Source organism: Emydura macquarii, unplaced genomic scaffold (assembly GCF_026122565.2).
Source record: "Emydura macquarii macquarii isolate MOO-44397 ecotype Brisbane River unplaced genomic scaffold, CSIRO-AGI_Emac_v2 contig_587, whole genome shotgun sequence".
Taxonomy (NCBI): domain Eukaryota; kingdom Metazoa; phylum Chordata; order Testudines; family Chelidae; genus Emydura; species Emydura macquarii.
Genome location: NW_027130724.1, coordinates 3,127,846 through 3,155,153, shown reverse-complemented (window position 1 = coordinate 3,155,153; position 27,308 = coordinate 3,127,846). Strand labels below are relative to the sequence as shown.

At 44.6% G+C, this 27,308-nt stretch overlaps 1 protein-coding gene and 1 long non-coding RNA gene across 3 annotated transcripts in view; one reads left to right on the top strand and one right to left on the bottom strand.

Annotated features, from left to right (window-relative positions):
• Window positions 1–15,409, bottom strand: part of EPS8L2 (EPS8 signaling adaptor L2) — a 102,577-nt gene extending 87,168 nt beyond the window's left edge. For both annotated transcript variants that reach the window (XM_067540529.1, XM_067540530.1), the window contains exon 1: window positions 15,173–15,409. The gene's annotated coding sequence lies outside the window, so the exon portion shown is untranslated. The remainder of the gene's footprint in view (window positions 1–15,172) is intronic.
• LOC137148057 (uncharacterized) lies at window positions 935–27,209 on the top strand. The gene is made up of 4 exons (XR_010918429.1): window positions 935–1,045; window positions 5,090–5,172; window positions 26,768–26,869; window positions 27,021–27,209. It is a non-coding gene; the product is annotated as an uncharacterized lncRNA (long non-coding RNA).
• Window positions 27,210–27,308: the final 99 nt, after the last annotated feature.

Genomic DNA, 27,308 nt, shown 5'->3' with positions numbered 1-27,308 from the left:
TCATTCTGCAGTCAGTGAAACCTGCCACTTTGCCTTTAATTTGCACAGACCCCAGGCCACAACAGATGGGAACAAACCAAGGGACGTTTGGAAATATTCCTAATTTCAGCAGCAAGTCTGGCTCAGGAGGGTGAGACAAAGCCCATCAAAGTCAATGGGAGTCTTTCCAGTGACTTCACTGGGCTTTGGATCCAGCCCCCTTTGTGCCGGATGGGGCAGATGCTTGCTTAAGAGGTGCAGTAGTGATTTCACAGTGAAATGCTCTCAGATTCAAATAGCACAAATGGGAATATTTCTCCCACCTCCTCAACTCCTGACTCAGAAATATGAATCCAGCACAATTAATTCACTCTTCCCAATCTGGGAATATACACTGAGGGCTGGTTGATACTGAAGTCAATGGAAGAAGTGTCATTACTTTCTGTGAGAGCAGGACTTGACCTGGAGTCTCTGGAGATGAAAATAATCCTTTCTCTTCTTTTATTTTATTTTCCCTTGGTGCACCTTGGGTTTACAGTATAAATCAGATTTTGGGCCAATCAAAATGGGGAATTATATTGCACAGGAAGCTTGGCCAATCAAAACAGGGAAAGGCTGAGCACATGAGGCTCGGCCAATCAAAACAGGGAATGGCTGTGCATGTGACACTCATTCTAATGAGTAGAGCTCTGTCTACCTCTTGAGTAGCAAGAAAAGCTCCAGAGGCAGGTGGTAATGTTCTACTCTAGTCAAACTCATAACATGGTGCTGAATGAGAGACTCTGTGTTCATGCACAATATGGAGGGTGTCTGTATGAATAGCAACGTGTCCATTTCTCCTGGCTGAGAGCTCGCATTTGAAGAGCTTTTCCTCACACATGCTTCTCTAAGGTGCTAGAACTGCTCACATTTGCCTTTTGGCTTTTCCAAGCTAGGAGGCACTCCTGAAGCAGCCAAGAGATATGACAAGCAGTGGCATGTATGTGATGGTGTGATCTAGTGACTGGAGTGGAAGACAGAATGTGCAGGCTCCCCGCTCTCTCACTGACTCGCTGTGTAACTTTGGGTAAGTTGCTTAAAGTTTCTATGCCTCCATTTTAAGAAAAGGGTATAATATAGTGATCTCCCTAACAGCAGGAGCTGTGAGCCTTAATAAATTTATGTTCAAGAGTTCTGAACTCCTTGCTTGAAATGTGGTGGGATATACCTGCTTTATACCATAACATTGCTATTGTTTTATGTCCCAAACCACACTAATGGATTATTACGTTTGAGAATTTAAGCACATAAATCAGCACATATAAAACTTTCTTTCCTCCAGCAGCTTGACTCTCAGCCAGGCTGCACGTGAGTTAGAGTACTTGTCATTTAAAAGCCCACACTTGCTTCACAGCAACATGACAGATCACAGTTCTTTCCTTATACTGAGAGTAGTAACTGTTATCACAGCTACAACCCTGTGGTAGCCAGGTCAGTGATTGGCTTTTTAATGATGGTTATTTTTTAAGCTAATAGTTTACCTACGTAAATATTTAGTTAAAACTACTACTTAACACACATGTGCTAAGTGGCCATGTTAACGCAATGCAATAATCAGTAGCTTGCCCTTGGCAGAGATTCTCTTGTGTATAAAATACTTCTGGCTCTCTACACTAATTTATCTGATTTTGTAAGTGACCTATAAAGCCGCTCCTAATAGAGCTGGCAGGCAAATGCATTGCAAAATTCTGCTTCCCTGCTACTGTGGTTCTGTCTACACTAGGACCACAGTAGTACTGACAGCTGTATTTCGTTGTGGTTGTCAGAAGCTTGGTTATGGTACCAATCTGGACGAGGCCAAAATGCTTTAAGAAGACTGACATAATGGCTTGCTTCATGCCAACCAGCAGGAAATCCTGAGGTGTGTTCCCCTTTAAAAGCCTTTCTCAGCCCCATCAGCTGATTTATTCACGGGGTTGAAGTCAGTGAGCTGGGTGTGACTGGGAGGCTGTTACAATTCTTTTCCACCAGCTCCACCTGAGAGATTGGCTACTAAGGGTGTTTTTGACCCTCCCCCAATGGTGGGTGTTAAAGCTGGATTCACTTGCCTGGTTGATATTCAAGCTTGCAAAGGGATAAAATCACAACATGGAGGACTGAAACCAGGAGTAGAGACATTGCTTTACACCTGTTGATTAACAGAAGAATGTCATTCGCAAGAAGGGGCAATTAATGCAAGTCACATGGGGCTTAACATTAAGAATTCCAAACTGCCCGCTGGCTGGCTGACCTGCCTGCTTGCCTCCCCAAGAGATCAGGTTCAGCACTGACTCATGCCCTGATTGATGTCAATAGGACTGCAGCTGGGTGCAAATCCAGATGGGTAAATCTGGTGCCTCCCACTCAAAGAGATGTTCTCTATTGCTCATGGTCGCTTTCCCTGTTAACCTGCTGGCTTGTTCGTTCTGTTGAGTAGAAAAGCCGCTGTGAGGCTCCCCTAATGCCCTTAAAAGAATAAAACTGCAAATATTCCCGTGTCTGATCCTATAGGTGAGTCATTGCTCCACTTGCCTTGGGGTCACCCTCCTTCCCTTCCCAGGGGGTGCCTGGACCAGTTCACAGATGCCTTCAGTGGGAGTAAGCTTTTGCATCAGTAAATTCCATTTACAACCTTGGTAATTTTGAGGGGGGTTTTGTTGGAGGACTGAGCATTTAGACCTTTCATCTGTTGAAATCTTGTCTGATACTTTAGGGCTTTTTCCTGTCTTTAAGCTAATGATTGCTGCTTTCATCTACCTCTCTTCCCACTCTGTTTTTAATTCTTATTCATGTCCTGTCTGTATATTTTTGGACACTTGCTAACAATTCGCTTTGGGCTGAAACGTGGCACATGGAAACTTAGCTGGGAGTTCCAGAGGGGTAGCCTTGTTAGTTTGTATACAGCAAAAACAACCAGAGTTCTGTGGCACTTTAAAGACTAACACATTTAATTGTAGCAGGCATAAGCTTTCGTGAGGCTCAGCTCACTTTGTCAGATGCAGAGGTAGAAATGAGAAACATCCTATATGATGATCCTGTTTCTCATTTCTATCTCTGCATCTGACGAAGTGAGCTGAGCCTCACGAAAGCTTATGCCTGCTACAATTAAATTTGTTAGTCTTTAAAGTGCCACAGAACTCTGGTTGTTTTAGCTGGGAGTGTCAAACAGACACTGTTTGAGCCAGAGTGGTGGGCTGGTAGTAGCACTACCATGGAGGGGAGGTGGGGAGTTCAGGGGTTGAGTCCCAGCCTTAGGCTCTGGAAACCCTACTCCACAGAACCCCTCTGGGTATCAATAGATTGGGGAGCCACCCATAGCTTGGTCTTGTATCTGAAAGTGGTGAGTTGGAAGAAGTCTTGAGCAGAGGGCTGGCTGGAACAGATCAACCATATGCCATGCCCAGCGCGTACCTGTAGGGTAGCATGGCTCTGAATGATGTGGCACTTCTGTAAGACGATATCCCTGCAACTGTTCCTCCCATGTGCCTGACACACTTCTGCTGTTAATATTTCATGCCCTCTAGTCTTCCTTGCACTGCTGCACAATAGGTGCAGATGACAGCCAGCTCCACGTACAGCTGCAGCCAGAGAGAATGAATGGATTTTGTTTGATGAGTGGTGTTAGGTTTCCTCACCCCTTGCAGTCAGAGTCCTTCTACGGGGGAGTGGGTGGAGCTGAAAGGAGCAGGGGAGCTGATCTGGCCAGACTGTGAATAATCCTGCCCATTCTGGATTGATTTGATTGGTAGGCTCAGAAGGCAGTAGGAGTCTGTTGAGTGTAGATTGGCATCCTGTAAACAAATACCAATGTGTCGATGGGCCAAATTATCAGCTGGCGTAACTCCATTGACTTATCTGTTCCACTGAATTTGGCCCTTAGCATCCACTGGGGAAGAAAGTCCCAGTGTTCATGCTTGACTGTGTGGTAGGTATGTGGGGGATCCTAGTCAACATAGGAGCATAAGAATGACCATATTGGATCAGAGCCATGGTGCATCTAGTCCACTGTCCTGTTTCTGACAGTGGCCAGCACTAGAAGATGCAGGAAACTGCACAGTAGACAGATGTAGAACAATCTAGCCCCCAGAAGGGTCTCTCCTTAATCCCGAATAGCTACAGGTTGGTTTAAACCCTGCAGCATGAGGTTCAATACCCCTTCCAACATTTCTGTTAGCATTAACTATTATAACTCTGGATATTCTTATTATCCATGTAAATGTCCAATCCCTCTTTGAATGGTGGTAAATTCTTGGCCTCAACAACAAGTTGAACTGCACTGCCCAGTGTATTATCGCTTGAATGTACAGATACACGTTTTCACTTCATTTGTAGCACATACATTTGCTGTACTCCAGCACTGTCTTCACTATGTCCTTAGGTGCAGTTCTTGCATGATGATGAGTCACATTCTCTGTTGCTTTACACCCTGCTCACTTACACCGGTACAAAGTAGGTATAGGTTGCTACTCAGTCAAAACTATACTGAACCCAGATCTTCTGAGTCCTGGTCATAATCACACCATTCTTCCTCTCTGGTTGCGTACGGGGTCCCTACAAATATTGCTGGCCAAAGAGCTCCAGTAATCTGCGTCTGTGATCATGACTACACCTGGTTGAAACCCAGAATTTCCATTCTGCAGGAAACTTTTTGAAATTTGTTTTTGTTCTGAAATTAAGTAACACAAAAAAATTCTCACGAAATGCAATTTTCAAAAAACTGTCCTTTTGGATCAATTGAGATGTTCCATTTAGATAAAATTAAGACTTTTTTTTCCGTTTTCAACATGTTTTAATTTTATATTATAATTTGTAATACCAATTTTTGAAATGAAGAGCCATTTTGAAACAAAACTCAAACTGCACCATTCTGTTAGTGTCAAAAGGGAATGTTTTGCGCTTAGTGAAATGCTTTTTTCCCCATTAGTTTCTTTTCTTAACAAAATGTTGTCAAAATCAACACGTTCCCATGAAAAGTTTCAATTTTGACAAAATGGAATTTGTCAATGGAAAATTTGTGTCTATCTCTACTCATGACGTCCTTTCCAAGTTAGAACCCTGGGAATAACACATTTTTGTTTGTTTGCAAACACAGGAATAAAGCCAACAGAAAATGGCTATAAGTGAAGGTTTCGGTTTTCAAAGTGCCTTGGAAGCAGAGTGCTGGCTTTCAGTTAGGTGAGTCCTATTGTATTTCATTGAAGTCATTTAATTTCTTCAGTCACCACCTCCAGCTATTGATTAAAGAAACACCTCTGCCAAAAGTGCAAACACAGAGGCGTTCTGGCACCAGCCAGCTATCGCTGAATCATAGATCATCCCTTTATGGTGCTTGTTTCGGTCTCTCTGATGACGAGTTGGGATTACAACCAGTATGTGGAACAGGGATCCCATTTTCTGATGTCCTGAATTACCTTTAAATGCTTCAGTATAGCTCGACAAGGGTTACCCTCAACTATTGTGGTCTGCCATATCACTGTGCTGCATCTCTGTCAATATACAAGGCGTATATATTCAATAAATAAGGTGGGCAGGGAAAGCTAGTTCAGTTTGCCATTTAAAAAGGCGCTAAGGCAGGAAGGATGGGCCAGCGGGTTCAGTTCCCTGCTCCACCAGAGACTTCTTATGTGATTGTGGGCAAGTCACTTAGCCACTTTGTGCCTCAGTTTCCCATATGTGAAATGGGGATAATGCAACTTCCCTATCTCACACGGGTATTGTGAGGATAAATACATTAACGATTGTGAGGTGCTTGGATATTATGGAAATGGGGGCATACCTGAGGGGGAGATGGCGGGTCCAAGGCACACAGTTTGAATCTGAATCTCAACAAAGCCCAAAAGCCAAGGTGTGTCAGAGATGAGGCTGAACCAAAAGCCCAGATTCCAGTACCAGCTGATGCATTTCCTGCCTTTATTCAAAGTCTTTTTAAGCAGCTGATTGTATGGTTCTGCAGGTAGTTTCTGACCATGTTTTAGTATTTGGATCATTCTATTAAGGAGAGTTTTCAGAGATGTGGTTTATGTTAACACCAAATGTCACCGTAAGCTGAACGGATGTTATAATGAGAGCCCCGCTTAACTCATATTTGAATAAAGTAATCTGGTCTGCTTAAGAGAGAGGCTAAAGTTCTGAATTCTCTCTAGTAGCTTGAATCTACTGTGCAGTTGTAATGACTGGCATTTTAGTCAGCACTCCTGCACAGCTGAGAGTGTAAGCCTCTATAGTTTGAGCTAAAGCAAAACTAGTTCCTCTAGCTTGGAGCTGTAGCACACATATCCTCTGTGGATCAGGCACAAAGGGGGATGTATAACACATACTGAAATGTGAGTTACACAGTGACCGGAATGGTCCCCCACGAGACCTTCCAAATGAAGTCTGTTCACTTTGCTCATTGTTTCATTTAGAATGAAAGGATGTGTGTCACTGGATTTGTCCAGGGAGCTTAAAAGGACCATTTCTAATCTTAATGATGCAGAAGCATTTTAACAACCTAAGTAGAAATAATTAACCTGGCACAGGGGGGAAAAGGCCGTCATTTTATTTGAGCTCTGGTTCTGTGTTGGGGGTCTGGCTCTCTGACACGGAGCATCAGCCATGTGATTTCTCTTTGCTCCTTATTGGATCTCTTGTTCTTGGTCCAGACAGCAGAAGTTGTGGTAGGTGCCTGCTGCAACATGCTAGCTGGCTGAGAGGAACCCAGCGGAGTGGTCAATGGGAGGGGTTGTTGTGGTGCTGAGAAGGGCAGGGGTGAAATAGTTGTCTGTGCAGCACAAATGTTACCTCACAGAAGTAGGATGCACCCAATCTCCTGCAATCAGTGAGCCCATCAGGCCTTTCCCAGCTTCCCCCAAGTTGTCTCCTCTGAGCTACCAGGTCTCTTGGATGTCTGGGCAGAGGGTTGGCCCTGATTTCCAGCCCCCAAGGGTGTAGCAGGTAAAGCTTTGCATGTAAGCACAAAGGAAGATCATCTTCATAAGGAAGTCATTTGACACCTTTGTGCCTTGTGCCAGTTCCCAGGGGGCGGGCGGCTGGCTGCTGGCTGAGTGGGTGAGTAAGTGGGCAGAGAATAAGGAGATCAGGACTGAGGCTCATCTAATGGAAGGGCACTTTTTAAAACCACGCAGGGCAGCAGGGTGAGCACAATTGGTCTCTTTGAGCTCCTGGAGTCGCCAGGGGACAGCCTGGCAACAAAGACACCTTTTAGCTTCGAACTGATGGGTTCCTGGAGCTGAAGTGGGAGTTAGTGATGGCTATTTAAGGGCACAGTAATCTAGGCCAGTTAATACAGCCTGCTCAGCCAGAGGCTAAATATCAGTGGAGAATCTGGTTCAGTGAGACCTGTCAGGCAGTGGAATGGCCTCCCAAGGGAAGAGGCAGAAACCCCATCTCTTGGGATGCTTCAGAGTAGACAGGACAAGTCCCTTCCAGGGAGGGACTGATTCATATAGATTTGCCAGCCTGGAGTTGAACTCACACTATGTTTTCTTTCATTGAATAGTAATCAGAACCACTGTTCTTCTGCACCCCAACCACTGGCTAAGGGGAGCTGGTAATAAAGACACACAACCATGGAGAGCTGCCCATACATGTTTTTAGCTCTACATTTTCATGATGACGCTTATGGCCTGCTCCAGCTCAGATGACAGATTATTCACTTTGATTTAATTACTTATTAAAATTTGAACACACACAGTCACATGGAGATGCAGCAGGAAAAGGGTCCATGCCAATCCATCCCACCTGTGACAGGATCACCAAATCAGCTGAGCCACACCCAAGGTGTCATATGCATACACTGGCAAGTGACAGCTGTGATCACAGCATTATGCATTTTGGTCTCTCTGTCCTGCTGAATTTATTCCTGCCCAGTTTTAGTGCTGGAGTCTCAGCTGGCTGGGTTGCTGCTTTCAGTTTATTGCGGCTTATTAAGGTTTTGTTTTTTTTAGCAGCAGTGATCAGCAATGTTTTCTTTAGCCCCAGCTGAGATTGGTGCTGTGAGCTGAGATCAGTGCTGTGAGCCTTTTGTGCCATGTTTACTCTTCTCTCATCATTTCCAAGGCAAAAAACCACTTTATCCACATTCCTTACGTGCCAGCCGACTTAAGGTTTAATTTGAATCACATGGGGTACATGGGACTCCAAGATACTGCCTCATTACAGCATATTTGGAACTGGAGACTAGCCCTGGATAGTACTCTCCTCTTGCTAGCATTGGTTTTGCAAAGGTGTAAAACTATAAGGCCAGATCTTCAGCTGGCATCAATTGGTGCAGTTCCATTGGAGCCATGCTGAGGCTCTAATCTAATGCATAGATTTCAATGAAATTACTCCTGGTATATATCACAGTGAAAGAGAGGAGATTGGGCCTACTGCTACAATCCCCTCCCCCCACCTGAAATTTTGGAGCTGTTCTGATCTGGGGTTTTTGATCAGTCCATTATAGAAAGAGTGATTTGGGGACAGATTTCAAACTCTCCTTGAAGTCAATGGGACTGCTGACACACTAAAAGTTAAGAATGTGCTTCAGTGTTTTTCTGGATCAAGGCTTAATTCCCCAGGCAATCACACTGACGTCCATGAGCCTGATTTCTAATCTCACATTGGTGTAAATCTGGAGCAACTCTGCTGAAGTCCATGTAATTGAGAGGAGAATTTGACCCTTTGGTGTTGAACTGGGTGTAAAGCAGCATAGACTCTGGCCCACAATATCTATCACAGAGGCCTTGTCTATGCTAAGCACCAGCACCAGCACATTCCTTAGTTCCATCAGATTAGAAATATTAAGATGAGGCTGTGAAGGGATCCCAAAGAAGTCCCACTTGCAGCAATGATCAGGCAGGAAGCACATAATCTGATGGGTTAAGAAAATCCACTCATGAAGTCAATAGCGCTGGGCAGATGAGGCAAGATCCAGATTATGTTCAGGCCACTGTTTGGGTTAAAGGCTGACTTGGGGGAGAGTTAGGGTTTGGATTCACTAACCCAGAAACCTTTTGAGATCAATTATTTGCATGAGAGTTCTGCCACATAGGGTAGAAGATTCATGATAGTAGGAGTTGTCACGAGATTTAAGATGCATCTGAATTGGGATCATTACAGTGCCTCTGGCTTTGGATCGAAACTGGAATCAAAACCACTGGGGTACATCTGGATGCTGGGATTTGACACCAAACCTCCTATCACCCAACTCTAAAATTCAAAGAGGTTCCAGCTTTAGCCCAGGTCTAATAGTTCATAAACACAGCACTTCTTGTTCCTTATACCAATGAAAACCATTGTAACGATCGTTTGGTTGGTAACGGGGTCCTTGCTACAATGTGTGACTCAGGGACTCTTACACTTAGAAGCTCCAAGACGATTCCCATTCAGCCGTCTAGAGCAAAAGGAAGGCTGTCCAGGGTAGGATGTAAACTGTGCTGGTTATGAGGAGTGTTGGTCTGGACTGTGCCTTTCCATTAGCGTCTTTCTTCCCAGGGAGAGTGTTTCTCTTTCAGAATTACACAGTGCTGGTGAATGTCACTGCTGGATGAATGGTACTTTGGTTTACTGCCATGCAAATGGACTGCACTTTACCCCTTGTGGGATATAAATCTGGACAATTTGGGACTGATAAGGCAATAAACAACCGAGAAAAAGAACACAGGAAGAAATAATTGAGAGAAATTAAAACAGGAACTATTTTGAGCTGAAATCAGAATTGGAGTCCAGAATGAAGGAGAAATTTGCTGTCCACCTTTAGAATGTGCATGGAAAGAACAAATCCTGATAAAGCATGTAATATTCTTATTAGTTCCATGTCCAGCTGGGTGCATTTCTCATTGGCTTTAGTCGGAGTTGCACTCTTATGTACGGGCAGTAATTGGTCCCTGTAGTTTAAGAACCAGATCCTCGGCTGTATCAAGGCAACTCTGTGCTGCTCCACCAGTGCAAAGCTGCTCTGAAGCCCCTTTAACGGGCCACAGAAGGATTCCACCCCCAACAATGTAGGAGAAATCTTCCCTTGCCAACTCCTCCATGCAGCCAGCGTGGGGAGATGGTTGGGTAAAAGGAGCTTGTCTAGGACACCCTTCACTCCAGTGATCCCTAGTTGCCATAACAACAGCTGCTGTAATTTGCACCTGTGCACCAGCGCAGAGCAGGCCCCGCCCCTTTGCACCTCTCCTCCTGACTTATGCCAAATAAATCCTCAGAGATCCAGCCCTACCTGGGTGAATTGCGTAATTCTAATACATGGTTCAAGCAAAAGTACTGTCAAGACCGTTTGCCTGGCTGCTGTGGAGAACAGAGCTGCTCTCAGAGATATACAGAGCATCCCACTGCTTGTGGTAGCCCCCCAGCTTTCAAAGCATGGAGGCTGGGAGCTGCAGCAACGAAGTCGGGATTTTTCTTTTTCAGCCACTGAGAAGACGGGAGGAGTGGGAGCAGCAGGAGTTGAGTGACCCCGTTTTCATAGTGGAAAGCCCAGATCAGCGGTAGCTGGCGTCAGGCAGGGAAGGGTTCTGGTGGGGTGTCTGGAAAGCATGGGCAGGAGGATTTTGGCAGCACTTTAGCTGGGGCAGATAGGGAGTTCACCAGAGCGACTTGCTGAGTGCAGCACGACAAGTTTGATTGCATGGCATCCTGGACTGATACACAAACATGCACTCAGCCTGCCTGTGGTCTGTTTCACTGGCTTAACGAGCTAGAGGTTCCGCCACGGGAGTCTATAAGTGTTTGAAACAACTGGAACAAAACACCTATTGTTGTAGAATAACCAGGACAAACCCTGGAAGCAGAGACATTCCCAACTCTCAGAGATGCATCATCCACCTTAGTGAGGGGCCTATCGGCCTATGGACGTCAAATGGAGTCTTCACACGTGGAAGCCACAGGAGCTGCTGAGGAAATTGGAGCCCCTAACTGAGAACTGCACTTCCTCTGAAAACATCAGACTCACTGCTGAGCATCACAGAATAAGCAGCCTCATTTGCCTTGGGAAATACACCTGTTGCTCTTTCTATGTGGCTTTTGCTAGCAGGCTGTTAGCATGACCGGTGTGGACAGGAATGGTTTTTCTGAGAATCATGGTGGGAAATCATTGCACAACCAAAACTAACTGTGAGAGACTTCCAAATTGTTGCCCTATTTGGACACTTTCGTAGCAGCTTATTTTCCTTTTTTACTTGTGATTCCTACTCATTAATCCAGATTACTTGGAAAAAGAAAACAAATAAAAAAACAGGTCATCTTATCCTTGGCATCCTGCATTTCACCAACAGAGGATTATACCTGCCACTGCCACCAAAGAGCTATATAATGTGAATGGAAACCTTTCACTTTCCTTCAAAGGGAAGAGCTTTCTGTTTGCATACACAGCTGCCTAGCAAAAGGGGCCTTTTCTGTGCAGTATCAGTGCAATCACAGTTGCATGCATTCATGGGTCCCTAAGGTGCACCAGTTGGGCACCGGCTGAAGGTTAAACTCCTTGTCTGTAGTGATCTGATATGAAGGAGACCAGCTGTCTTAGGAACTGGTAATAGGATATATTTGCCCTAAGGCTGCCTGTTCCACTTCAGTGCAGGTAGGGTGAATTGTTGTCACCTCCTTGAAGGTATATGAAGGACACATGAAATGTCTTAGTCCAGCTTCCGGTGGACAAGCGTCCACCTCACCACCACTGACCCTACAGTGCATCCCAATAGAGAGGCCAATGACTGAAGGGCTCTGGAGACTCAACTTCCCTCTGTGCTCTAGTAGTGGCACCTCCCAGAGATTAGATAAATAGGCCACATGGTCAGGTGGGTAGGGCACTGGACTGGGAGTCAGGAGCCAAAGCTTGTTCCCATCTTGGCCTTGGCTTGCCGAATGCCTAGCACAATCTTGGCTGGAGCCCGTAGCCCCTGCTGTAATAGAAATAATTTTATTAAAGATAATGTTTAAAAAATGGTCAGGTACAGATTCTAAATGGAAGAGTTCCTGGACATCCAGGCATAATGTACAGATTATCAGTGGGTACAAGAGTTTGGTTGGGAGTCGGAGTACAATGAAAGCATAATCTGTGGTATCCTGGATGGGGGGTAATAGGTTTGACGGTTAACAGTACATGCGATCAGTAATTTGGGAACATCACTTATTGCAGGGGTTACATAGGATGTGGTTAATGGGGAGTAGGTATGTCCATAATAGTGGATTGTCCCTCATTGAGTCAGTTATGTGGTGTAGATAGTCCTTTAACCTATAAGTTCCTCGTGGTGGTGCTCCGGCTTACTCATCCCGGTACTAATAAAGCTGGGGTAGTGTTTGGAAGCTTCCACTACCTATTCTGTGGCTAGAGGATTTCAGCTTAGCAGTAACATAATCATCTGCATGTTGTTTATAAAGGCTTTTCAATAAGGCTTCTTATTACAGATGGGTAGAATGGGAAAGGGGGAAAGAGATCTCAAAAAGCAAGTGAAAGGCTTTGAAGGCCCTTAGTTAGTAACGTGGGCACTTTGTTATCTATCTAATGAACATGGGTCAAAGTAGCTCTGCTGTGGATATGTTGGCCAGGGAGTGCTCACTCTGGGAATGATATTACAGTGTCAGATATGCTATGCACTGCCATTGTGACATCATTCCAGGAAGAACAGTGGCAAAGGTTGGGCCATTTGGGTGTGTTTTATTGCAGGATGGGAAGTAATCACTGGCCATAATATTATTCCAGAAAGTACATGGTCTTTCAAAGGGGTAGCTTCGGGGGATGGTCTCTCAGAGGGGATGTTTGAAAGGCTGGCAGGTTTGTGTATATTTGGCTAATATGAGTAGGTAGTGGTTAACTTTATTACAGATCACACTGAAATCATAGGTTTGAAACCATGTGCCATATTCTGTCCTTACACTGAGTACAACCTACTGCACAAGGTGTGAGTCAGGGCAGAATTTGGCCCTGTGCTAGGAGAAAATGGTTAAGTTGTCACCCAAAACCACTTTACCTTCCCAGAATCGGCATTCACAAAAGAGAGAGAGACCATGATGTGGTGGAGAGAGAGAGAGAGAAACCAAAGGAGATAAAGAAAGAAAGAGAGACAGACAAGACTGGAAGGCATAGCTGAGGCATCCAGCCCTGAGAAAACCATCCAGGCAATAATTTTGTGAGATTATGCTTGCACACAAACATACACACACTCTCTCTCTTTCCCACCTCCATGTGGGATTTTTTTCATGCCCCACAGTAGTTAACTCAGAGTACTATTTGTGATCAATAATTTCCTATGGACATTCCTTAACCACATCACCACACACATGGACACTACATAGATATATTTCACTTCTTCCTTCGTCTGACAAAATCTCTGGATTGTTTTTGGAAGCATTTGAGATCTTTAGAGCTTCAGTGCCTCTTAAGTTTCCCTCATCCCTAATGAGGAACCTGGACAGTCACAAGCCCATCTAAAGGACACTCGCCTTTGCAACGCAGGAAGGAAAGTGAGCTGTTAGATGAAGGGGTCAGATCCTCAGCTGGAGTAAATTGGCACAGATCCATTAGCTAGCACAGCTGATTTATACCCATAGCAGATTTGGGCTAATATGTTTCTTTAGCATAATTTGAGCTTTTGAGTGCTATGCTACACAACCTAATGCTTGGGGGCTTTAATATATCAGACAAATAATCACCCACCTGCATTAAGGAGCACCTGGCACTAGCAAGCAAACCCTTGTCCCAAGCAATCACTTTGAAGTTTGTACAGTGCCTAGCATAATGGGGGGGGGGGGGGGAAGAGCCATGATTGGGACGCCCAGGCCCTACCACTATACAAATAATTAATAATAATTAAGTATCCCTATTTGGTTCCACTTTAACATAAAGACCAACCTTTGCTAGGCAACTAGTTTTGGATACCAGCTGAGGACCTGGCTCAGTCTGATTTCAAATCTAGGCTGGTAACTAACAAGTGATGTTAGTCTAAATGCCTCTTGTTTAAATGAGGACAATAGGCTGGCCTTTCCTACTGCATTTCCATAGCAAAGTCCATGGTTTTCACTCTCCCTTTTCACGACAGAGCCTTTTAAACGGCTCATAGCTCCAAAGAGCTTAGTTATCGGGGTCTCTTTTTTTCTACTGCACCATTCTTTTCTGTGCCCAAGCAAATCACCTGATCACACAATTAAATGGAACCTTGACCACACAACTGCAAGCTGTACTGATGAATTGTCGGAGCGCATATTAGCTGTATTTGTTTGGCTCACAGAGAGCGTCTCAGCTGGTGGAAAGCAATGTAGTTCCATTGACTTCTATGAAGGTAGGACAGTTCACACCAGCCGAGGAGCTGGCCCTCTCACTGCAATTTCTCTCTGACATGGAAACTGGTCTCACGGTGGGGCAAACCCTGCAGTGGCAGTTCACTGGCTGCAATGGGATTTTTGAATGAGCAAGAACTGAAGGATCAGGCCCTGTTTAATCTGCCAGACAATTCTTGAAACATTTTCAAAATCAGCCCAGCAGAAGCAGAATCACATTGAATGGCCCTAATTATAGTATATGTATCATTGTACTTTACTGCCAGATTGTTTTACAATATGATGGTATTTTTAAACCCTGGGAATTATTCATCAGTCAACTTAAAAAAATCTAGTCTCGCTAAATGTTCAGCTGGGGAATTTGCACCAGCATTTTCTATCCAAATAAGCAAAAAGGAGGAAAAATACAATCTCTCTTGCTACAGGTATAGTCTGCAGCTCAGAACTTGCTTCCACTAGATTTTTAAGTACGACATAAAATTGTGTCAAGGTTGTGCTGTGGGACAACAATTCAGCAAACCAGCAAGTAGGAAAGGGCCCAAAAGTGAAACAGGGAAAATTCCTTCCAACTGCTCCCAAGAGGAGGAGATCCCAAAGTTTGCAAACAAACAGAGCGACACAAAAATACAATCTTCAGCCTTCATTAAAAAGCCTCTTCCCTGCCAAACAGCGGTCCTCTGCCAAGAAAATGCCACCTAGTGGGGGCAGGCCCCTGGGCAGGGAAGGAAAACACTGGAAAAATTGCTGTTTTTTCCTTCTTTAGAGAAATCGCTCTCTTTAATATCTCTCAGCACTAAATTCTTACCACCCTTCCCCTTGCCAAACGCGCACACTGCCCCAAATGCATGGACCGGTTCTTTGAAACTGGCACACGTCACTCTCCACAGCGCATTATTCTCTGGGGCAAGGTGAGACTTACCAGTGCTGAGAAGTCTCTGCTGTTTCCTGGTCTCTGTTCCTCTCCCAGTTAGCCGTGCCCTCCTACGGAAATCTTGCTGCCATTCTCAGGGCACCAGGCGCCCCTCTGCTTTTCCCTCAGTCAAGTGCTTTGGCAGATCTGAGTGCAGCCCCAGTGTCCCAGAGGTAACAGAGAGTGGGGGGTGGGGAACCCACCTAATTTTCCACGGTGGCTCCTTTTAAAATTCACTCTGCCTGTCTTTCCCTGCAGCCTCCTGAGCTTGGCTGTGAGCAGGTGACAGGCGTCTGGGCAGTGGAGGCACGGGAGGGGAGGGGAGGGGAGGGCTGGGAGGCAGGGAGGGGAGGAGCTGCAACCAGACAACAGGTTACTGTATAACTAGGAGCCTGGGGCCCGGTGAGGCAGCATCACTGGATCAGCTGCCTTTGGTGCTGGGCGCCTCTGCTGACACCTGGCGCAGCAGGGGGGAAGGAGAGCTTGGGGCCGCCTGTGCAAAGGGCAGGGTGGGCTTCGGGCTGGGCATTGTGTGTGTGTTTTTCTTTTATGGAGGAAGATTTGGGTTGCAGGGGTGGGAGGGAAGAAGGGGGGAGGGAGTTCCTGACCTGGTTGTTCAGAGGGGGGGAACAAGGCATCTTTTGTGAAGCAGGAGCCACCTCTCCCAAGCTTTCCATTGGCTCACTGACTCGCTCTGTCTGTCTAGGTGTTTTTTCCTGCTGGGGTAACCCAGGGCCTCTCTGTCTTGGCCTCCTCAATGTGGAAATTTGCAGTGAGACAGAGGATGTGGGCAAATAGCCTCCATCCTGGGCAAACGCACAGAGGGCCCGCTGCAAAATCAATGGAGCATATGAAGTGCAGAGAGTAAAGGGCTGACTCCAGTTTTGTGCATTGAAATCAATGGATTTACACTGGCAGCTTGGGCTCCCAGTCACTGTTCCAGCTTCCCTGCTGTGTATAGGCATGCGTGGCACATTTCATTAGGGTGTGCACCCAGGGAATTTTCATGATCTTTATCAGGGGTGTCAAACTCAATTCCACTGGCGGGCCACATTTGAATTATCCCGCCCGTGGAATTCTCGCCGCGTCCTAATCTCCGCCGAGAAATGTCACGAGGAACGGTATTTCAGCGGCAGATCCCATCCGCCGCAAAATCTCGCAGCTCCTTCTCTTTCGGCGGCAGCTCGCTGTGTCCTGCCGTCCGCCGAGAAATCGCGTGCGCCCTCCACTCTTTCGGCGGCAGCTCTACCCTCAAGAAACAGCGATATGGCGCCGCACGCCACATCCAAAAAGGTACGTGGGCCAGATACAAAAAGTTTGCGGGCCAGGCCGAATGTTTGAAACCCCTGCATTAGGGTGAGCCTCCTAAGCATATGGGAGCCAGCAGGTGCCTGATCCCACAGTCCTTGCACACCCCTCTCAAACCACCGAGAGACAAATTCTGCTCTCACATTGCATTTACACTGGCATAACTAACTTCAGTGGAGTTACTCCAGCTTTACACCCAGGTAAATGAGAGTGGGATCAGGCCCCTGTTGAGTTCAGTGGGAATTTTGAGTGAACAAGGAATGCCAGATCAGGCCAGGAGAGATTTTTTCGGTGGCATGAGAGTCCCTCAACTCCTACTCTGGACATAGAGGATCCACCCTGACTGTTGAAGGGCTGATGGCACCAAGCAGAACACTTTGGAAGAGCGGATTAGTAACAGTTCTGCTTATAGGTGACTATTTTCAGCGTTCATTAAATCTGTGGTTGGAAGGAAAGGAAGTGAAATAGCTGCCAGGGCACATGAGGGAATTTTAAGTGCTTATGGGACAAGATTTTGAGGGTATTACTGCACCATTGAGAAGTTTGTGTATTCTCATGCTTCAGAAGTGGCCCCTCTTCAGGCTCTGATCCTGGAAACTCTTTCACAAGTCCTTATCTTTAGGCCTGGTCTACACCTAAATCTTAGGTTGAACTAGCTACGTCATTCGGGGGGGTGAATTTTTTGCACCCCTGAGCAACATAGTTAAGCTGACCTAAGCCCCCACATAAACACCACTAGGTTGACTGAGGAATTCTTTTGTTGACCTAGCTCCCACCTCTTGAGGGGGTGGATTTTCTACAGCAAGAGAAAACACCCCTTCTGTACTTATAGCAAGTGCGTACGCTACAGTGCTACAGCTTGTAGACATAGCCTGAGTCCCAGGAGACATCCCATTGATTTCAATATAATTAGAGTTTACATAGCACTTTCTCCTACTCCAGCTGATAGGTGGGAAAACCAAGGCAGAGAGCGAGTTGTCAAATAATGAGTCGGTAGTGGAGGTGGGAATAGAACCAGGTCTCCATACTGCAGGTAGAGCTTTTTATGCTCTGGGAAAGGGATTCCTTTGGAAACTAAAAAATCCCTTCCAATTTTCCAATGTTCCTCCTCTTCTTCAAAGGCCAGAGGAGGTCCATAAAGGATGGTACAAGGCACTTCCTTTCTTCTTCCCATCATGGGCAGACAAAGTTCACCCTGAAACCGTGTATCTGTTACTGGGCTATTCTTATGTATCTTTTGGCAAAATAGGGAGAGAGGACATGTGCATTGTGCTTTGAGATCCTCAGAGGCAAGGTGCCAATCCAGCATGCTGAGCTCTTTGGAAAATCTGGCCCCTTATTTTGGTGTCTGAATGGGAACTGAACTCTTTGGAAAACGTAGCCCTATATGTGTAAACTATTATTACTTTTACATAAGAGGTGTCTCTCTTTCTTTTCTACCAAGTATCTAATTTCAGCTATGCAATAACACACTATTTTAAGATAGCGCCACCAGTGGAGGGGTGATCAGTTCATTCTGGTGCCTTACCCGAACCATGTTTAAGGGGGGCCCGAGTGTTGACACAAATTCCATGATGCCACACACCTTTCTTGCAATCAAAAAATAGATGAGCAAGGGTTTGTGCCAATTCACTGCGCTGATGGTAACAGCAATAGCGTGTGGGGTCTGATCTTGTCACACAGTGTTTTTCCTGCACTGCATGTTATGGGAGGGGACTTGATTTTCAGCTTTCTACCTTGCATATGCACAGTACTACCTAGAGAGGAAACGCCCCTGCTGAGCTGTCAGCAGTGGAATGTCACACAACAAGATGCACACAGAAGGAGGCTCGACTGATACAGATCCAGTTTACTGAATGACAGTCATAGTTTTAGAAGCCCAGCTCTAGCAGAAGAATATCCTCTTTCACCACCAATACAAATATTAATACATATCTTGTGTGTGTATGTAAGACACCACAATGATTCCTTTATTTTCCTAAAAAATGCTTCATAAAGCCTATATGTATCACAACACCATTAAAATGAACCTCTATTTGGGTAGAGGGCAAGAGGCGGCTAGATAACCACCACATATAACAGTGAGGGGAAGGCTTAGCCATCTCACTAGACAGAGCCTCTACTCTTTTATTAAAAGCACAATGGGATCTTTAATCTCTCCCAGAAAGCAAATAGGGCCTTCTGGTTTAAGATTTCACAAACAAGGTCCTTTCTCGGTAACCTGTACTGTATATACCTTTGACATACTTCAGAGGGAGTAATGGCTGAGTTGACCTTCCCAGCACACATACCTGTAGTTTCAGAGATTCTAGGGACAACACACCTTAAGCTTAATGCACTAAGAAATCTCATTCTGGCTGCCTTTGCTACACATAAATTATGGAGATAGCCAAATGGTCCACTGTGAAACGCTATATCCTATGAGCAAAGGTACAAAGCTTTAGGCTATCAGTACAAAGTGAGAGTGCCACTGCCCAATTAAATAATAGGAGTGTTTAGCCTAAAGGAAAAGGAAAGGGATAAAAAACTGGAAGGGCAAGGAGTGACTTAGGGCTAGTCTACACTTAAAACGTAACAGTGGCACAGCTGTATCTGTATAGCTGTGCTGCTGTAAGATTGCTTATATAGCCACGTTATGTCGAAGGGAGAGAGCGCTCCTGCCGACATAATAAAACCATCTAAGTGAGTGGTGATGGCTAAGTCAGTGGGAGATGCTCTCCCGCCGACATAGGCTGTACACACAAATGCTTATGCCAGCAAAGCTTATGTTGCTCAATGGGGTGTTTTTTTCACACCCGAGCGACAAATGTTTTGCCGGCATAAGTACTAGTGTAGACAAGGCCTTAGAAAATTAAGACGTAGAATAAAGTCCTGATGCAACCTCAGTTGAAGTCAGTGGGAATCATTCTATGATTTCAATGAGTTTTGGATTGGACCCTAATCCCAGAGCTGGAAATAGTCAGCATGCTGTGTATCAGCAACGTCAAGAATGTGACAGTTTAGATCATCCAATCCCAGTGATATAAACCAGAAAATGATCACTAAACACAGAGGAGGGTTTGGGGCTGGAGGGGCAGGCAGGTCACTCCTGCATTAACTGAAATGAGCTTTTGTTAAGCATGAGGGGGAAGAGAGTAGTATGAACCTGTATCAGACAATTGTTTAGAGAAGGTAGATAGGGCAAATTGCAGCAGCCATTCTCTTATTACAAGGGGACATTCAATTAAATGAAAAGCATCGAATTTAAACTGAATAAAAGAAAGACTTTTCCACACAATCACCAGTTAACCTGTGGAACTCACCACCACAAGGTACCATTGAGACCAAGTTCTTAGTTGCACACAAAAAGGGATTGGATACTTATGTGGATAACAAGAATATCTGGAGCTAGAATAGTAAATATTTAAAAAGCAAACGAGTTTGGGAAGGGATAGAAACCCTCCTGCTGTGTGATAGGAGCAACCTCGAACTATTAGGGCTTAGGCGGAAACAGTCCCTTGGGGCAGGTTATCCCATAACTGCTGAGTGCAAGATTTCCTGCACCTTCCTCTTAGGTGTGCCTACTGTCAGAGCATGTCTTCACTGGAAAGTAAAGGTGTGTTTGTAGGGTAGGTAGGCATAATCTTGCTAGCTTGGCTACCTGACGCAGCATGGACTTCAGCATGAGCTAGCAACTGGTGTCCCAGGTGGGCTTGTACTTGGACCAAAGAAATCTGATGAGATTCAACAAGGACAAGTGCAGAGTCCCATGCACAGCTACAGACTGGGGACTGACAGGCTAGGCAGCAGTTGTGCAGAAAAGGGGTTACAGTGGATAAGAAGCTGGATATGAGTCAGCAGTGTGCCCTGGTTGCCAAGAAGGCTAATAGCATATTGGGCTGCATTAGTAGGAGCATTGCCAGCAGATCATGGGAAGTGATTATTCCCCTCTATTTGGCATTGGTGAGGCTGCATTTCGTGTATTGTGTCCAGTTTTGGGCCCCCCACTATAAAAAGGATGTGAACAAGTTGGAGAGAGTCCAGTGAAAGGCAACAAAAATGATTAGGGGGCTGGAGCACAAGACTTATGAGGAGAGAGTAAGACCCTGTCTACACTTACCTCCGAGATTCGGCGGCAGTCGATGGGAGTTACGCAAGTTACGCAAAAATCTTCATAACTCCAGTCGACTTCTCTGCTCCTCTTCTGCGCACCGTCTTCACTGCACTGCACTGACGGGAACCATGTTCCCGTCGACACAGCGCTACGCCACTTGTGAAGGGGGTCTTAGTACGTCAATTTCTGGATCGACTGATCAGGTCTTCACTGACCACTTAGTCGATCCAGAGAAATCAATCTGACGGCAGTGACTTTGCCGCCAGTGTAGCCATAGCCTGAGGGAACTAGGCTTGTTAGTCTGCAGAAGAGAAGAATGAGGGGGGATTTGACAGCAGCCTTTAACTACCTGAAAGGGGGTTCCAGGGAGGATGGAGCTAGGCTTTTCTCAATGGTAGTAGATGACAGAACAAGGAGCAACGGTCTCAAGTTGCAGTGGGGGATGTCTAGGTTGGATATTAGGAAAAAGTTTTTCACTAGGAGGGTGGTGAAGCACTGGAATGGATTGCCTAGGGGGAGGAGGTGGAATCTCCATCTTTAGAGGTTTTTAAGATGCGGCTTGACAAAGCCCTGGCTGGGATGATCTAGCTGAGGTCAGTCCTGCTTTGAGCAGGGGGTTGGACTAGATGACCTCCTGAGGTCCTTCCAACTCTAATCTTCTATGATTGGATTGCTAGCCCATGCTGAAGCCTGAGCTGCTGCATCTTCACTACTATTGTTACCCCTGCTAGCTAGAGCTTAACGGGGTTCTGGACTAGTTTGGACGCTGGTCTGATCTGGTATGGCAACTCCTCTGTTCCTATAAATAAAGTTTACTAAATTCCCATAGGCAGATTAACAGAACACACACATAGATTGTCCCTAAACAAAATCTTGCTGTGTTGTGGATGAAGCAGCTGATGAGTTCTTGAGGAATGCAGAGCTTTGTTTGTATTTCAGTTTTCATTTCTTTCATTGCTTGTAAATGAAGGCAGCCCATGAGACAACAAGGCCCTTTCTCTCCAAAATATATTTGAGTGCTGAGCCCAAGGAAGCTATCTTGCTTCTAGGTATTGGTCTCAGTCAAGCTGGCAGCAGCAAACATCTCAAGATGGCTTGAGAACAAAGGCGTTTTACCTGCAGTATAAACAACACCCAACGCACAATCTTAGCTTCTTAAAATATGCATTCCTCTACATTTTTAATGCAGTTTTCACCAAACTTGCTCAGCCTGTTTCAGAAGGGTTGGCCCTTATAATTATACACCCCATCAAGCTTGTACATTTGCAAACATTATCAGTGGCTTGACTATGCCATGCCCATTCTCCAAACAGTGAGAGTAGCTTTAAGAGGGTATTACTGCTTAGAAAGATGTTCTGAGGTAAGAGGCCTGATCCTCAATTCATTTATGCCAGCGCAGTCAGGGGCCAGAGAGGCAGACACACCCATCTGTGCTGTTCTGGTTCTCTTCTCATCTCTAGACTTTTCCTTAGAGTTCATTTCTCCCTAATTCTCAGTCAGACTCTGGTTTCAGCTCTTTACAACACAGAATCATAGGACTGGAAGGGATCTTGCAAGCTCATCTAGTCCAGTCCCCTGCACTCATGGCAGGACCAAGCATTATCTAGATCATCCCTGACAGGTGTTTGTCTAACCTGCTGTTAAAAATCTCCAATGATGGAGATTCCACAACCTCCCTAAGCAATTTATTCCAGTGCTTAACTACCCTGACAGTTAGTAAGTTTCTCCTAATGTCCAACCTAAACTTTTCTTGCTGCAGTTTAAGCCCATTGCTTCTTGTCCTATCCTCAGAGGTTAAGGAGAACAATTTTTCTCCCTCCTCCTCCTTGTGACAACCTTTTACATAAAAGGTTATGTCCCCCCTCAGTATTCTCCAGACTAAACAAACACAGTTTTTTCTATCTTCCCTCATAGATCATGTTTTCTAGGCCTTTAATCATTTTTGTTGCTCTTCTCTGGACTTTCTCCAATTTATCCACATCGTTCCTGAAATGTAGCTCCCAGAACTGGACGCAATACTCCAGTTAGGTCTCATCAGCACTAAGTAGAGAGGAAGAATTACTTCTCGTGTCTTGCTTACAACACTCCTGCTGATGTATCCCACAATTATGTTTGCTTGTTTTGCAACGGTGTTACACTGTTGACTCATATTTAGCTTGTGATCCACTGTGACCATCAGATTCCTTTCCACAGTACTCTGTCCTAGGCACTCATTTCCCATTTTGTATGTGTGCAACTGATTGTATTTGTACTTATTGAATTTCATCCTATTTACTTCAGACCATTTCTCCAGTTTGTCCAGGTCGTTTTTAATTTTAATCCTATCCTCCAAAGCACTTGCAACCTCTCCCAGCTTGGTATCATCCGCAAATTTTATAAGTGTTCTCTCTATGCCATTATCTATATCATTGATGAAGATATTGAACAGAAATGGACCCAGAACTGATCCCTGCGGGACCCCACTTGATATGCCCTTCCAACTTGACTGTAAACTATTGATAACTACTCTCTAGGAATAGTTTTCTAACCAGTTATGCACCTACTTTATAGTAGCTCCATCTAGGTTGTAGTTCCCTAGTTTGTTTATGAGAAGGTCATGTGAGACAGTATCAAAAACCTTACTAAAGTCAAGATTTACTACATCTACCACTTCCCCCATCCATAAGGCTTGTTACCCTGTCAAAGAAAGCCATCAGGCTGGTTTGACATGATTTATTCTTGACTAATCCATGGTGACTGTTAACTTATATCGCCTTATTATCTTCTAGGTGTTTGCAAATTGATTGCTTAATTATTTGCTCTATTATCTTTCTGGGTACTGAAAGTTAAGCTGACTGGTCTGTACCCCGAGTTCTCCTTATTTCCCTTTTTACAGATGGGCACTATATTTGACCTTTTCAAGTCACCTGGAATCTCTCCTGTCTTCCATGACTTTTTGAAGATAATTGCTAATGGCTCAGATATCTGCTCAGTCAGCTCCTTGAATATTCTAACATCTCCATCGTGTATTGTGCTAGAGGGGGTGTGACCCAAGAACCTCTTCATCCCAACTGGCAGAGGGCAAAGGGATACAGGGATCCCATGGGTTCATCAAAAGGGATCATGTAAGGTCTCTACTGAAAGCCTACATCACACCGGTTCTCATAATCATTGCATATGTATGGAAAATATGTGAGTTATATGTGTGTATACTAAAAATTAAGTTCTCTACGTCTGTAGTTAAAAGCAGGTTAACCAAAGGTAGTGTGTCTTGAGAAAAACTTCTCCCAGCAGGGCATGGGAAACACTTATCTCCGTGATGGACTACTGTGCATTGTATGTCATACAATAGGAGTCTATTAGCACACTAAAAAAATGCTAATGAAAAGCTGGTGGAGACTTCAGAAGGAAATTAACAGGAAGAGGTAAACAGTGGTGGAAAGACCCTAATTTAAGGTGAACATCAAAGGTCTGTTCTGGTATATTTAGCAGTGCAGAGACACACCCTGGCACCTTTCAGCTAGGAAGTAAACTGACAGCGGGTTTGTTTCATGAAAAAGAGTTCTCAGCCAGGCTTGGTTGAAAACACTGGAAATAAGTTTGGAGGAGAGAAACGTCTTTAGATACATTAGTTCGTCAGGGTTAGTCTCTAGAATGCGTGGTATGATTTTGTTTTATATGTATATATATTTTATATTTGTTCCCATCTCTCACTTTGGTTTTTATTTGAATCTCTGTTCTTTCTTAAACAAATTTGGCACCAAGGGGCTTTGGATCAGGCCCTTAATCCCTAGTGGATCTCTCTTCATGTCACAAAATCAGGGCCCCCACATGGGGGGGAAAGGGTACACTTTACTAGGGCCCGGAGGCCCTGGGGGGCCCAGCCCAGGCTGCAACCCCCATTACCATGAGGAAAAAAATGTTCATGGCTCATGGGATTGTATGTGTGTGGGAGGGAGCCCATGTTAAAAGTTTGTACTGGACCCGAAAAAATTGTGCTTGGACCCTGCACAAAATCACCATACAATTGGCAGTGTCTGCTCTGGAGAAGTTTAGAAACTGACTAGCATGGGTTATAGTAGGTGCACTAGCGGAGCTGAGGGAGGAAGCTTATGCTGTACCTGCACTGTGCCTGACATTAGTCAGTGCTGTTAGTCTCTTGAGGTCACCTGATAACTGGTTTCTTTCTGATGTTGCAGTATCAGGAGGGAGGATGATACAACAATGACCAAGGACAGTGTTAAGGAGAAGAGGAAATGTTCCAAAGGTTATATAAACTCCATTCAGATGTTGGCAGGGAGGGGATTAGCCTCTCTCTCCACCTAGAGGAAGAACAGTTGCCTTTCCTGAGTGCAGGGATTTACGCAGTAGCTGGGCTGGTCCAGCTAAGGGAATTAATTTTATATCCCCAATGATGCTTCTCGGGGCACCCAGGACTGTGAGTAACTACTGACTTCAAGGGGCTTTGGATCAGGCCCTCTTTTGAAACTACCAGACTCATTTAAAATGACTTAAACAAGAAGATGTGAACTTTGAACTCCAACACTGAACAGTAGTGAATTAAACCATTATGTTTCCCAGCCTGTAAGATCAGTCCCTTTTAAAGGTGCGTTGCAAAGGGGAATAATAGGTACAATAGGGCTTGTACACTTTTTTCCTACCAAGTAGAAAAAAGATTTAAAAAATAAATCCTTTCAGCTGCATAAGGGATAGGAAAGTAGCACAAGTCCCATTTCATCCTTTACAGGCCACCTTTAAATCAGCAGAAATAAAGCCAAATAAATGAACCTGACCAGCCTCTTTCCTGTGGTTTTTCGCCACTGACTCAGAGAAAGCACTTGCAGAGCCTGAGAGTTTGTCTGTCAGTATTATTTTTAACTGTAAATAAAAGATATTAATCAAAAATTGGCTCCATCTAATGAAAGACAGTATTGACTTGCCCGCCACCTTTTCTCTTTAACAGGATATTCCTGTTTTGCTGTTGCTGGGTACTAGAGGAAATCCAAAATATTCTCTCTCACAATGTAACTGTACATGGCACTGCACAGCAGGTACAATGTACCAAATAAAGATAACAAATTTCTGTCCCAAATAATTTAGTCTATGGGCCGTGATCCTGAAAGGAGCTCCACACACATGCAATAATCTGCTTGGACAGAGCTCATTGTAGGATTGAGTTTAACTATAGGAACAGGCACAGCAGCAACGGCAACCAGAGAGATGAATGTGAGCATTATGGCTCGCTGGCTTCATTGAACAGGTGAGTTTTCTGAAGTTGGAGAGGGAGAGTGCTTGGCATATGTTAACTAGGAGATTGTTCAATGCATAGGGGTGGCATACACGAGGATATAAAAGCATAGCTAGTTAACATTCCATGGATGGTATATATCCTCTAGTAATACTGTTATCCAGAGACGCTGATAGTTTCAATGCCCCATGGTATCAAAACTTTGCCCTACCCATGCACAATCGAGGAGAAGCCTGGTTCTCAGGACTCCAGCACTTCTATTTAAACATGCTCAAGCAATAACATACAACTTACAGAGAAGATGTCCCCCGCCTTGCTCCATGATTTCAGGGTACAAATGAGTAAATGAGATCAGGTAAAAGATGAGATGTGATGTCTGCCTAATCATGAAAATGGGCAGTGGATTGAGGATGTACTAACAAGACAGTAGAAAAGAGACCGTTGGACTTTTATCTCTGACTTCACTAGCCTCCCATTTCTACAATCTTGTTTCTTCTCTCTCCGCCCCCAGCCAAGATAGTCAGTGAGATCAATCTTTGACCCAGAGGGCTGGGTGTGCCAAGCTAATATTATTAATAGTGCAGTAAGGCTCAGAGTCCATCTCTGGAGCATTAGATCCTGCTCTTAGGATTTGCTGCTGCTTGAGCGTTTCGGGCTTATCTACAAGGATAGTCACACTGGTTTAATTAAAGGTGTAAATTTAAATCAGTTTAGTTAAACTCCCATGTTGTCATTTATTTTGATTTAAGAATGGCTTCAATTCACCTTAAGCCAAAAATACATCCACTCTAACCAGAATAGGAGTGTCCACACAGGGGATTGTCCCAATTTTGGCTATACCGGTGTGAGGGCGTGTAGACAAGGCCTTAGTTGACTTCTTGGGTTATTAGTTTTCTTGTGTTACACACTAAAAAAAAGTCTAGTAGTTTTCTTCAGAGAGAATTTCAAAACCACTGACAGTCTGTAATGCATATAGGTGACAATATATGACAGACCATTGTGCTACAAATGTAGTTGAACCCATCTACATCTCAGGTGAACAAGGTTGCAAAGAGCATGGAACACCAGGAGACATAAGGTGGGTACTTGATCTGCAGCAGAAAGCACATAATTCTGGGCATTAATTGTGGGATTCAAGACAACATTTGGAAACAAGGTAACAAATGTATTTAAATTATCTGTGTCTTTATTACCTCTAGTTGAACTAGTACAATGTGCTCTGTTTGCAGCTACTCTTCCAGACCACCAGAGGCAAATAAAAGAGGGAAGCTAATATAGGAACTCAGAGTTATCTATAAGGCGTGTTATCTCTGTCTGCTCTAACGTAGACAATCAAGTAACTGTGGTTTTGTTTATATCATTTTTCCTTTGGCTTCTGTTATTTCTACTTTTGCATGAGACAGGTATAATAAATACCAGGAAATGAGCATGCATTTATTTTCACATGTACAACAAAACAAGGTGCAAATGTGCATGGTATGCTTTCATCATGTTTAAGGTGGGTGAAAATATATTGT